The sequence below is a fragment of the Vicugna pacos genome, unplaced genomic scaffold (genome assembly GCF_048564905.1).
Source record: "Vicugna pacos unplaced genomic scaffold, VicPac4 scaffold_16, whole genome shotgun sequence".
NCBI classification, from domain to species: Eukaryota; Metazoa; Chordata; class Mammalia; order Artiodactyla; family Camelidae; genus Vicugna; species Vicugna pacos.
In genome coordinates, this window is record NW_027328737.1 from 6,743,366 (window position 1) to 6,758,493 (window position 15,128).

Here is a 15,128-nt window from a genome sequence, read left to right on the forward strand (position 1 = left end):
GAATATAAAATTTAGAATTAAGAATGTAGAACACAGAATATAGAATATGGAATAAGGAATGCAGAATTTTGTATTTGAATAAAGAATGAAGAACACAAAATATAGAATATATAAAAGAGAATATAGAATCCTGAATTTGGAAATGGAATGCTGAACTCAGAATTTAGAATATATAGTATACAGAATTCTGAGTATAGAATTTAGAATATAGAATGTACAACACAGAATATAGAATATGAAATACAGGATACTGAATATAGAATTTAGAATATGGAATGCAGAACCCAGAATTCAGAATATAGAATATAGAATAGTGAATATAAAATTTAGCATATACAATGTAGAACAAAGTATATAGAATAAAGAATACGGAGGGCAGAATATAGAATGAAGAAAATAGAATGAAGCACACAAAGTATAGAATATATAAAAGAGACTATACAATCCAGAATTTTAAAATGGAATGCAGAACACAGAATTTAGGATACAGAATACAGAATACTGAATATAGAAATTAGAACATCGATTGCAGAACTCAGAATTTAGAATGCAGAATACAGAATACTAAATATAGAATATAGAACATGGAATTCAGTGCACAAAATTTACAATATAGAATACAGAATATAGAAGATAGAACACAGAATATTGAATATGGAAAACAGAATACAAAACCCAGAATTTAGAACAAGGAATTCCGAACACAGTATTAAGAATATAGAATAGAGAATACTGAATATAAAATTTAGAATTTAGAAAGTAGAACACAAAATATAGAATATTGAATACGGAATGCAGAATTTTGTATTTGGTGTAAAGAATGAAGAACACAAAATATACAATATATAAAAGAGAATATAGAACCCTGAATTTAGAAATGGAATGCTGAACACAGAATTTAGAATATAGAATACAAAATTCTGAATATAGAATTTAGAATATAGAATGTAGAACACAGAATATAGAATATGGAATACAGAATACTGAATATAAAATTTAGAACATGGAATGCAGAACACAGAATTTAGAATACAGAATATAGAATACTGAAAATAGAATATAGAATATGGAATTAAGAACGCAAAATTTACAGTATAGAAAAAAGTATACTGAATAGAGATTTTAGAATATAGAATGTAGAACACAGAATACAGAATATAGAATACGGAATGCAAAATATATTATGTAGAGTATAGAATTTAGAACACACAATATAGAATATACAATAGAGTATATAGAACCCAGAATTTAGATTATGATATGCAGAACACAGAATTTAGAATATAGAATACAGAATACTGAATATAAAGTTAAAAATATTGAATTTAGAACACAGAATATTGAATATAGAATACGGAATGCGGAATATAGTATACAGAGTATATAATAAAGAACAGAGAATATAGAATATGGAAAACAGAATACAGAACCCAGAATTTAAAAAATGGAATTCAGAACACAGAATTAAGAATATAGAATTAAGAATACTAAATATAGGCTTTAGAACACCGAATGCAGTACACAAAATTTAGAATACACAATACAGAAACCTAAATATAGAACATAGAACATGGAATGCAGAACACAGAATTTAGAATATAGAATACAGAATATAGGATTTAGAATATAGAATGTAGAACACAGAATAAAGAATATAGAATAAGGAATGCAGAATATACAATGTAGAATATAGAATGAAGAACACAAAATATAGAATATATAAAAGAGAACAAAGAACCTAGAATAAAGTAATGGAATGCATAACACAGAATTAAGTATATAGAATACAGAATACTGAATATACAAATTAGAATAGAGAATGTACAACACAGAATATAGAATATAGAATACGGAATGCCGAAAATAAAATACAGAGTATAGAATATAGAACACAGAATATAGAATATGCAAAACAGAATACAGAACCCATAGTATAGAACAAGGAATGCAGAACACAAAATTTAGAATATAGAATACAGAATACTGAAAATAGAATATAGAACATGGAATGCAGAACACAGAAATTACAATATAGAAAACAGAATACTGAATATAGAATTTAGAACATAGATTGCAGAACACAGAATTTAGAATATAGAATATAGAATACTCAAAATAGAATATAGAACATGTAATGCAGAACACAGGGTTTACAATATAGAAAACATAATACTGAATATAGAATTTAGAATTTAGAATTTAGAACACAGAATATAGAATATACAATACGGAATGCAAAATATATAATGTAGAGTATAGAATGAATAACACACAATATAGGATATAGAATAGAGAATACAGAACCCAGAATTTAGAACATGGAAGGCAGAACACAGAATTTAGAATATAGAATACAGAATACTGAATATTTAATTTAGAATTTAGAATGTAGAACACAGAATATAGAATATGGAATACGGAATGCAGAATTTTGTATTTGAATAAAGAATGAAGAACACAAAATATAGAATATATAAAAGAGAATATAGAATCCTGAATTTGGAAATGGAATGCTGAACTCAGAATTTAGAATTTATAGTATACAGAATTCTGAGTATAGAATTTAGAATATAGAATGTAGAACACAGAATATAGAATATGGAATAAAGAGTACTGAATATAGAATTTAGAACATGGAATGCATAACACAGAATTTAGAATATAGAATATAGAATAGTTAATATAAAATTTAGCATATACAATGTAGAACACAGTATATAGAATATAGAATACGGAGGGCAGAATATAGAATGTAGAAAATAGAATGAAGAACACAAAGTATAGAATATATAAAAGAGACTATACAAACCAGAATTTAAAAATGGAATGCAGAACACAGAATTTAGAATACAGAATACAAAATACTGAATATAGAAATTGGAACACCGAATGCAGAACTCAGAATTTCGAATTCAGAATACAGAATACTGAATATAGAATATAGAAAATGGAATGCAGAAAACAAAATTTAGAATATAGAATACAGAATACTGAATATTGAAGTTAGAATATATAATGTAGATAAAAGGATATAGAATATAAAATACAGAATGCAGAATATAGAATACAGAACATAGAATATAGAACACAGAATATAGAAAATGGAAAACAGAATACAGAACCCAAATTTAGAAGTTGGAATGCACAACAAAGAATTTAGAAAATAGAATATAGAAAAGTGGATATAAAATTTAGCATATAGAATGTAGAACACAGTATATAGAATATAGAATATGGAATGCAGAATATAGAATATAGAATATAGAATGTAGAACAAAGAATATAGAATATGGATAACAAAATTCAGAACCCAGAAATTAGAACATGGATTGAAGAAACAGAATTTAGAATATAGAATACAGAATACTGAGTATAGAATTTAGAACATAGAATGCAGAACACAGAATTGAAATATAGAATACGGAATACTGAATATAGAATTTAGAACATGGAATGCAGAACACAGTATTTAGAATATAGAATACGCAATGCAGAATATAGAATGTAGAAAATAGAATGAACAACACAAAATACATAATATATAAAATAGAATATAGTACCCAGAATTAAGACATGAAATGCAGAACAGAGAATTTAGAATATACAATACAGAATACTGAATATAGAATTAAGAATATAGATAATAGAACGCAGAATATAGAATAAAGACTATGGAATGCAAAATATATTATGTAGTGTATAGAATTAAGAACACACAATATAGAATAGAGAATACAGAACCCAGAATTTAGAACACGGAAGGAAGAAAACAAAATTTAGAATACAGAATACAGAATACTGAATATAATATTTAAAATATAGAATGTAGAACACAGAATTTAGCATATAGAATAGAAAATATAGAACCAGAATTTAGAACATGGAATGCAGAACACAGATTTAAGAATATATAATGCAGAATACTGAATATAGGACTTAGAATATAGAATGTAGAACACAGAATATAGAATATAGAATACGGAAGGCAGAATATAGAACACAGAATATAGAATGTAGAACAAAGTATATAGAATATGGATAACAAAATACAGAACCCAGAATTTAGAACATGGATTGCAGAAACAGAATTTAGAATATAGAATACAGAATACTGAATATACAATTTAGAATATCGAATGCAGAACTCAGAATTTAGAATGCACAATACAGAAAACTGAATATAGAATATAGAACATGAAATGCAGAACTCAGAATTTAGAATAAAGAATACAGAATACTGAATATAGAATTTAGAATGTTGAATGTAGAAATCAGAATATAGAATATAAAACACGGAATGCAGAATATAGAATACAGAGTATAGAATATAGGACACAGAATATAGAATATGGAAAACAGAATACAGAACCCATAATATAGAAGAAGGAATGCAGAACACAGAATTTAGAATATAGAATACTGAATACTGAAAATAGAATATAGAACATGGAATGCAGAACACAGAATTTACAATATAGAAAACAAAATACTGAATATAGAATTTAGAACATAGATTGCAGAACACAGAATTTAGAATATAGAATATAGAATACTCAAAATAGAATATAGATCATGGAATGCAGAACACAGGGTTTACAATATAGAAAGCAGAATACTGAATATAGAATTTAGCACTTAGAATTTAGAACACAGAATATAGAAAATACAATACGGAAAGCAAAATATATAATGAAGAGTATAGAATTAATAACACACAATATAAGATATAGAATAGAGAATACAGAACACAGAATTTAGAACATGGAATGCCGAACACAGAATTTAGAATATAGAATAGAGAATACTGAATATAAAATTTAGAATTTAGAATGTAAAACACAGAATATAGAATATGGAATACGGAATGCAGAATTTTGTATTTGAATAAAGAATGAAGAACACTAAATATAGAATATATAAAAGAGAATATAGAATCCTGAATTTGGAAATGGAATGCTGAACTCAGAATTTAGAATATATAGAATGCAGAATTCTTAGTATAGAATTTAAAATATAGAATGTACAACACAGAATATAGAATATGAAATACAGGATACTGAATATAGTATTTAGAACATGGAATGCAGAACACAGAATTCAGAATATGGAATATAGAATAGTGAATATAAAATTTAGCATATACAATGTAGAACAAAGTATATAGAATATAGAATACGGAGGGCAGAATATAGAATGAAGAAATTAGAATGAAGAACACAAAGTATAGAATATATAAAAGAGACTATACAATCCAGAATTTAAAAATGGAATGCAGAACACAGAATTTAGGATACAGAATACAGAATACTGAATAAAGAAATTAGAACATCGATTGCAGAACTCAGAATTTAGAATGCACAATACAGAATACTGAATATAGAATATAGAACATGGAATGCAGAGCACAAAATTTAGAATATAGAATACAGAATATAGAAGATAGAACACAGAATATTGAATATGGAAAACAGAATACAAAACCCAGAATTTAGAACAAGGAATGCAGAACACAGTATTAAGAATATAGAATACAGAATACTGAATATAAAATTAAGAATTTAGAATGTAGAACACAAAATATAGAATATTGAATACGGAATGCAGAATTTTGTATTTGGTATAAAAAATGAAGAACACAATATATAGAATATATAAAAGAGAATATAGAACCCTGAATTTAGAAATGGAATGCTGAACACAGAATTTAGAATATAGAATACAGAATTCTGAATATAGAATTTAGAATATAGAATGTAGAACACAGAATATAGAATATGGAATACAGAATACTTAATATAAAATTTAGAAAATGGAATGCAGAACACAGAATTTAGAATACAGAATATAGAATACTGAAAATAGAATATAGAATATGGAATGAAGAACGCAAAATTTACAGTATAGAAAATAGTATACTGAATATAGATTTTAGAATATAGAATGCAGAACACAGAATACAGAATATAGAATACGGAATGCAAAATATATTATGTAGAGTATAGAATTTAGAACACACAATATAGAATATACAATAGAGAATATAGAACCCAGAATTTAGATTATGATATGCAGAACACAGAATTTAGAATATAGAATACAGAATACTGAATATAAAGTTAAGAATATTGAATTTAGAACACAGAATATTGAATATAGAATACGGAATGCGGAATATAGTATACAGAGTATATAATAAAGAACAGAGAATATAGAATATGGAAAACAGAATACAGAACCCAGAATTTAGAAAATGGAATTCAGAACACAGAATTAAGAATATAGAATTAAGAATACTAAATATAGGATTTAGAACACCGAATGCAGTACACAAAATTTAGAATACACAATACAGAATCCTAAATATAGGACATAGAACATGGAATGCGGAACACAGAATTTACAATATAGAATACAGAATATAGGATTTAGAATATAGAACGTAGAACACAGAATAAAGAATATAGAATAAGGAATGCAGAATATAGAATGTAGAATATAGAATGAAGAACACAAAATATAGAATATATAAAAGAGAACAAAGAAACTAGAATAAAGTAATGGAATGCATAACACAGAATTAAGTATATAGAATACAGAATACTGAATATACAATTTAGAATAGAGAATGTACAACACAGAATATAGAATATAGAATACGGAATGCCGAATATAGAATACAGAGTATAGAATATAGAACACAGAATATTGAATATGGAAAACAGAATACAGAACACATAATATACAACAAGGAATGCAGAACACAGAATTTAGAATATAGAATAGAGAATACTGAATATAGAATTTAGAATATTGAATGTAGAAAACAGAATATAGATTATAAAATACAGAATGCCGAATATAGAATACAGAGTAAAGAATATAAAACACAGAATATAGAATATGCAAAACAGAATACAGAACCCATAATATAGAACAAGGAATGCAGAACACAGAATTTAGAATATAGAATACAGAATACTGAAAATAGAATATAGAACATGGAATGCAGAACACAGAATTTACAATATAGAAAACAGAATACTGAATATAGAATTTAGAACATAGATTGCAGAACACAGAATTTAGAATATAGAATACAGAATACAGAATATAAAATTTAGAATTAACAATGTAGAACACAGAATATAGAGTATGGAATACGGAATGCAAAATATATAATGTAGAGTATAGAATGAATAACACACAATATAGGATATAGAATAGGGAATACAGAACCCAGAATTTAGAACATGGAATGCAGAACACAGAATTTAGAATATAGAATACAGAATACTGAATATAAAATTTAGAATTTAGAATGTAGAACACAGAATATAGAATATGGAATACGGAATGCAGATTATAGGATGTAGAATATAGAATGAAGAACACAAATTATAGAATATATAAAAGAGAATATAGAATCCTGAATTTGGAAATGGAATGATGAACTCAGAATTTAGAATATATAGTATACAGAATTCTGAGTATAGAATTTAGAATATAGAATGTAGAACACAGAATATAGGATATGGAATAAAGAATACTGAATAGAGAATTTAGAACATGGAATGCAGAACACAGTATTTAGAATATAGAATATAGAATAGTGAATATAAAATTTAGCATATACAATGTAGAACACAGAATATAGAATGTAGAATACGGAATGCAGAATATAGAATGTAGAATATAGAATGAAGAACAGAAAATATAGAATATATAAAAGGCCATATACAAACTAGAATTATGTAATGAAATGCAGAACACAGAATTTAGAATATAGAATACAGAATACTTAATATAGAATTTAGAATATAGAATGTAGAACACAGAATATAGAATATAGAATACAGAATGTACAATATAGAATACAGAATATAGAATCAAGAACACAGAATATAGAATATGGAAAACAGAATACAGAAACCAAATTTAGACCTTGGAATGCAGAACACAGAATTTAGAAAATAGAATATAGAAAATTGGATATAAAATTCAGCATATAGAATGTAGAACACAGTATATAGAATATAGAATACGGAGGGAAGAATATAGAATGTAGGAAATAGAATGAATAACACAGAGTATAGAATATATAAAAGAGAATAAACAATACAGAATTTAAAAATGGAATGCAGAAAACAGAATTTAAAATATAGAATACAGAATACTGAATAAAGAATTTAGAATATTGAATGTAGAAAACAGAATATAGAATATAAAACACGGAATGCAGAATATAGAATACAGAGTATAGAATATAGAATACAGAATATAGAATATAAAATACGGAAAGCAGAATATAGAATACAGAGTATAGAATATAGAACATAGAATATAGAATATGGAAAACAGAATACAGAACCCATAATATACAACAAGGAATGCAGAACACAGAATTTAGAATATAGAATACAGAATACTGAATATAGAATTTAGAATATTGAATGCAGAAAACAGAATATAGAATATAAAATACAGAATGCCGAATATAGAATACAGAGTATAGAACATAGAACACAGAATATAGAATATGCAAAACAGAATACAGAACCCATAATATAGAACAAGGAATGCAGAACACACAATTTAGAATATAGAATACAAAATACTGAAAATAGAATATAGAACATGGAATGCAGAACACAGAATTTACAATATGGAAAAGAGAATACTGAATATAGAATTTAGAACATAGATTGCAGAACACAGAATTTAGAATATAGAATATAGAATACTCAAAATAGAATATAGAACATGTAATGCAGAACACAGGGTTTACAATATAGAAAACATAATACTGAATATAGAATTTAGAATTTAGAATTTAGAACACAGAATATAGAATATAGAATACGGAATGCAAAATATATAATGTAGAGTATAGAATGAATAACACACAATTTAGGATATAGAATAGAGAATACAGAACCCAGAATTTAGAACATGGAATGCAGAACACAGAATTTAGAATATAGAATACAGAATACTGAATATATAATTTAGAATTTAGAATGTAGAACACAGAATATAGAATATGGAATACGGAATGCAGAATTTTGTATTTGAATAAAGAATGAAGAACACAAAATATAGAATATATAAAAGAGAATATAGAATCCTAAATTTGGAAATGGAATGCTGAACTCAGAATTTGGAATTTATAGTATACAGAATTCTGAGAATAGAATTTAGAATATAGAATGAAGAACACAGAATATAGAATATGGAATAAAGAGTACTGAATATAGAATTTAGAACATGGAATGCAGAACACAGAATTTAGAATATAGAATATAGAATAGTTAATATAAAATTTAGCATATACAATGTAGAACACAGTTTATAGAATATAGAATACGGAGGGCAGAATATAGAATGTAGAAAATAGAATGAAGAACACAAAGTATAGAATATATAAAAGAGACTATACAATCCAGAATTTAAAAATGGAATGCAGAACACAGAAGTTAGAATACAGAATACAAAATACTGTATATAGAAATTAGAACATCGAATGCAGAACACAAAATTTAGAATATAGAATACAGAATACTGAATATTGAAGTTAGAATATATAATGTAGATAAAAGGATATAGAATATAAAACACGGAATGCAGAATATAGAATACAGAATATAGAATATCGAACACAGAATATAGAATATGGAAAACAGAATACAGAACCCAGGATTTAGAACAAGGAATGCAGAACACAGAGTATAGAATATAAAATATAGAATACTAAAAATACAATATAGAACATGGAATGCAGAACACAGAATTTACAATATAGAAAACAGAATACTGAATATAGATTTAGCATTTAGAATATAGAACACAGAAATTAGAATATAGAATCCGGAATGCAAAATATATAATGAAGAAAATAGAATGAATAACACACAATATAGGATATAGAATAGAGAATACAGAACCCAGAATTTAGGACATGGAATGCAGAACACAGAATTTAAAATATAGAATACATAATACTGAATATAACATTTAGAATTTAGAATGTAGAACCCAGAATTTAGAATATGGAATGCGGAAAACAGAATTTTGTATTTTGAATAAAGAATGAAGAAAACAAAATATAGAATATATAAAAGAGAATATAGAATCCTGAATTTAGAAATGGAATGCTGAACTCAGAATTTACAATATAGAATACAGAATTCTGAATATAGAATTTAGAAAATAAAATGTAGAGACAGAATATAGACTATGGGATACAGAATACTGAATATAGAATTTACAACATGGAATGCAGAACACAGAATTTAGAATATAGAATGTAGAACACAGAATATAGAATAGAGAATAGAGAATAGAGAACCGAGAATTTAAAACATGGAATGCAGAACACAGAGTTAAGATTATAGAATACAGAATACTGAATATAGAATTTAGAATATGCAATGTAGAACACAGAATATAGAATATAGAATACGGAATGCAGATTGTAGAATGTAGATTATAGAATGAAGAACAGAAAATATAGAATATATAAAAGAGCATATACAACCTAGAATTTTGTAATGAAATGCAGAACACAGAATTTAGAATATAGAATATAGAATACTTAATATAGAACTTTGAATATAGAATGTAGAACACAGAATATAGAATATAGAATACAGAATGCAGAATATAGAATACAGAATATAGAATCAAGAACACAGAATATAGAATATGGAAAACAGAATACAGAACCCAAATTTAGAACTTGGAATGCAGAACACAGAATTTAGACAATAGAATATAGGAAATTGGATATAAAATTTACCATATAGAATGTAGAACACAGTATATAGAATATAGAATACGGAGGGCAGAATATAGAATGTAGAAAATAGAATGAATAACAAAGAGTATAGAATATATAAAAGAGAATATACAATACAGAGGTTAAAAATGGAATGCACAACACAAAATTTAGAATATAGAATACAGAATACTGAATATACAATTTAGAATATTGAATGTAGAAAACAGAATATAGAATATAAAACACGGAATGCAGAATATAGAATACAGAGTATAGAATATAGAACACAGAATATAGAATATGGAAAACAGAATACAGAACCCATAATATAGAACAAGGAATGCAGAACACATAAATTAAAATATAGAATACAGTATACTTAAAATAGAATATAGAACATGGAATGCAGAACACAGAATTTACAATATAGAAAACAGAATACTGAATATAGAATTTAGATCATAGATTGCAGAAAACAGAATTTAAAATATAGTATATAGAATACTCAAAATAGGACATAGAACATGGAATGCAGAACACAGGGTTTACAATAATAAACAGAATACTGAATATAGAATTTAGCATTTAGAATTTAGAACACAGAATGAAGAATATAGAATACGGAATGCAAAATATATAATGTAGAGTATAGAATGAAAAACACACAATAAAGGATATAGAATAGAGAATACAGAACCCAGAATTTAGAACATGGAATGTAGAACACAGAATTTAGAATATAGAATACAAAATACTGAATATAAAATTTAGAATTTAGAATGTAGAACACAGAATATAGAATATGGAATACGGAATGCAGATTATAGAATGTAGAATATAGAATGAAGAACACAAATTATAGAATATATAAAAGAAAATATAGAACCTAAAATTTAGTAATGAAATGCAGAACAGGAATTTAGAATATAGAACAGAGAATACTGAATATAGAATTTAGAATATTGAATATAGAAAACAGAATATAGAATATAAAATACGGAATGCAGAATATAGAATACAGAGTATAGAATATCGAACACCAAATATAGAATATGGAAAGCAGAATACACAACCCATAATATAGAACAAGAAATGCAGAACACAGAATTTAGAATATAGAATACAGAATGCTGAAAATAGAATATAGAACATCGAATGCAGAACACAGGATTTACAATATAGAAAACAGAATACTGAATATAGAATTTAGCATTTAGAATTTTGAACACAGAATATAGAATATAGAATACGGAATTCAAAGTATATAATGTAGAGTATAGAATGAATAACTCACAATATACGATATAGAATAGAGAATACAGAACCCAGAATTTAGAACATGGAATTCAGAACACAGAATTTAGAATATATAATACAGAATACTGAATATAAAATTTAGAATTAAGAATGTAGAACACAGAATATAGAATATGGAATAAGGAATGCAGAATTTTGTATTTGAATAAAGAATGAAGAACACAAAATATAGAATATATAAAAGAGAATATAGAATCCTGAATTTGGAAATGGAATGCTGAACTCAGAATTTAGAATTTATAGTATACAGAATTCTGAGTATAGAATTTAGAATATAGAATGTACAACACAGAATATAGAATATGAAATACAGGATACTGAATATAGAATTTAGAATATGGAATGCAGAACCCAGAATTCAGAATATAGAATATAGAATAGTGAATATAAAATTTAGCATATACAATGTAGAACAAAGTATATAGAATAAAGAATACGGAGGGCAGAATATAGAATGAAGAAAATAGAATGAAGCACACAAAGTATAGAATATATAAAAGAGACTATACAATCCAGAATTTTAAAATGGAATGCAGAACACAGAATTTAGGATACAGAATACAGAATACTGAATATAGAAATTAGAACATCGATTGCAGAACTCAGAAATTAGAATGCAGAATACAGAATACTAAATATAGAATATAGAACATGGAATTCAGTGCACAAAATTTACAATATAGAATACAGAATATAGAAGATAGAACACAGAATATTGAATATGGAAAACAGAATACAAAACCCAGAACTTAGAACAAGGAATTCCGAACACAGTATTAAGAATATAGAATACAGAATACTGAATATAAAATTTAGAATTTAGAATGTAGAACACAAAATATAGAATATTGAATACGGAATGCAGAATTTTGTATTTGGTGTAAAGAATGAAGAACACAAAATATACAATATATAAAAGAGAATATAGAACCCTGAATTTAGAAATGGAATGCTGAACACAGAATTTAGAATATAAAATACAAAATTCTGAATATAGAATTTAGAATATAGAATGTAGAACACAGAATATAGAATATGGAATACAGAATACTGAATATAAAATTTAGAACATGGAATGCAGAACACAGAATTTAGAATACAGAATATAGAATACTGAAAATAGAATATAGAATATGGAATGAAGAACGCAAAATTTACAGTATAGAAAAAAGGATACTGAATATAGATTTTAGAATATAGAATGTAGAACACAGAATACAGAATATAGAATACGGAATGCAAAATATATTATGTAGATAATAGAATTTAGAACACACAATATAGAATATAGAATAGAGAATATGGAACCAAGAATTTAGATTATGAAATGCAGAACTCAGAATTTAGATTATAGAATACAGAATACTGAATATAAAGTTAAGAATATTGAATTTAGAACACAGAATATTGAATATAGAATACGGAATGCGGAATATAGAATACAGAGTATAGAATATAGAACACAGAATATTGAATATGGAAAACAGAATACAGAACACATAATATACAACAAGGAATGCAGAACACAGAATTTAGAATATAGAATAGAGAATACTGAAAATAGAATATAGAACATGGAATGCAGAACACAGAATTTACAATATAGAAAACAGAATACTGAATATAGAATTTAGAACATAGATTGCAGAACACAGAATTTAGAATATAGAATACAGAATACTGAATATAAAATTTAGAATTTAGAATGTAGAACACAGAATATAGAATATGGAATACGGAATGCAAAATATATAATGTAGAGTATAGAATGAATAACACACAATATAGGATATAGAATAGGGAATACAGAACCCAGAATTTAGAACATGGAATGCAGAACACAGAATTTAGAATATAGAATAAAGAATACTGAATATAAAATTTAGAATTTAGAATGTAGAACACAGAATATAGAATATGGAATACGGAATGCAGTTTATAAAATGTAGAATATAGAATGAAGAACACAAATTATACAATATATAAAAGAGAATATAGAATCCTGAATTTGGAAATGGAATGATGAACTCAGAATTTAGAATATATAGTATACAGAATTCTGAGTATAGAATTTAGAATATAGAATGTAGAACACAGAATAGAGGATATGGAATAAAGAATACTGAATAGAGAATTTAGAACATGGAATGCAGAACACAGAATTTAGAATATAGAATGTAGAACACAGAATATAGAATAGAGAATAGAAAATAGAGAACCGAGAATTTAAAACATGGAATGCAGAACACAGAGTTAAGATTATAGAATACAGAATACTGAATATAGAATTTAGAATATGCAATGTAGAACACAGAATATAGAATATAGAATACGGAAGGCAGATTGTAGAATGTAGATTATAAAATGAAGAACAGAAAACATAGAATATATAAAAGAGCATATACAACCTAGAACTTTGTAATGAAATGCAGAACACAGAATTTAGAATATAGAATAAAGAATACTTAATATAGAATTTGGAATATATAATGTAGAACACAGCATATAGACTATAGAATACAGAATGCAGAATATAGAATACACAATATAGAATCAAGAACACAGAATATAGAATATGGAAAACAGAATAAAGAACCCAAATTTAGAACATGGAATGCAGAACACAGAATTTAGAAATTAGAATATAGAAAATTGGATATAAAATTTAGCATATAGAATGTAGAACACAGTATATAGAATATAGAATACGGAGGGCAGAATATAAAATGTAGGAAATAGAATGAATAACACAGAGTATAAAATATATAAAAGAGAATATACAATACAGAATTTAAAAATGGAATGCAGAACACAGAATTTAGAATATAGAATACAGAATACTGAATATAGAATTTAGAATATTGAATGTAGAAAACAGAATATAGAATATAAAACACGGAATGCAGAATATAGAATACAGAGTATAGAATATAGAACACAGAATATAGAATATGGAAAACAGAGTACAGAACCCATAATATACAACAAGGAATGCAGAACACAGAATTTAGAATATAGAATACTGAATACTTAA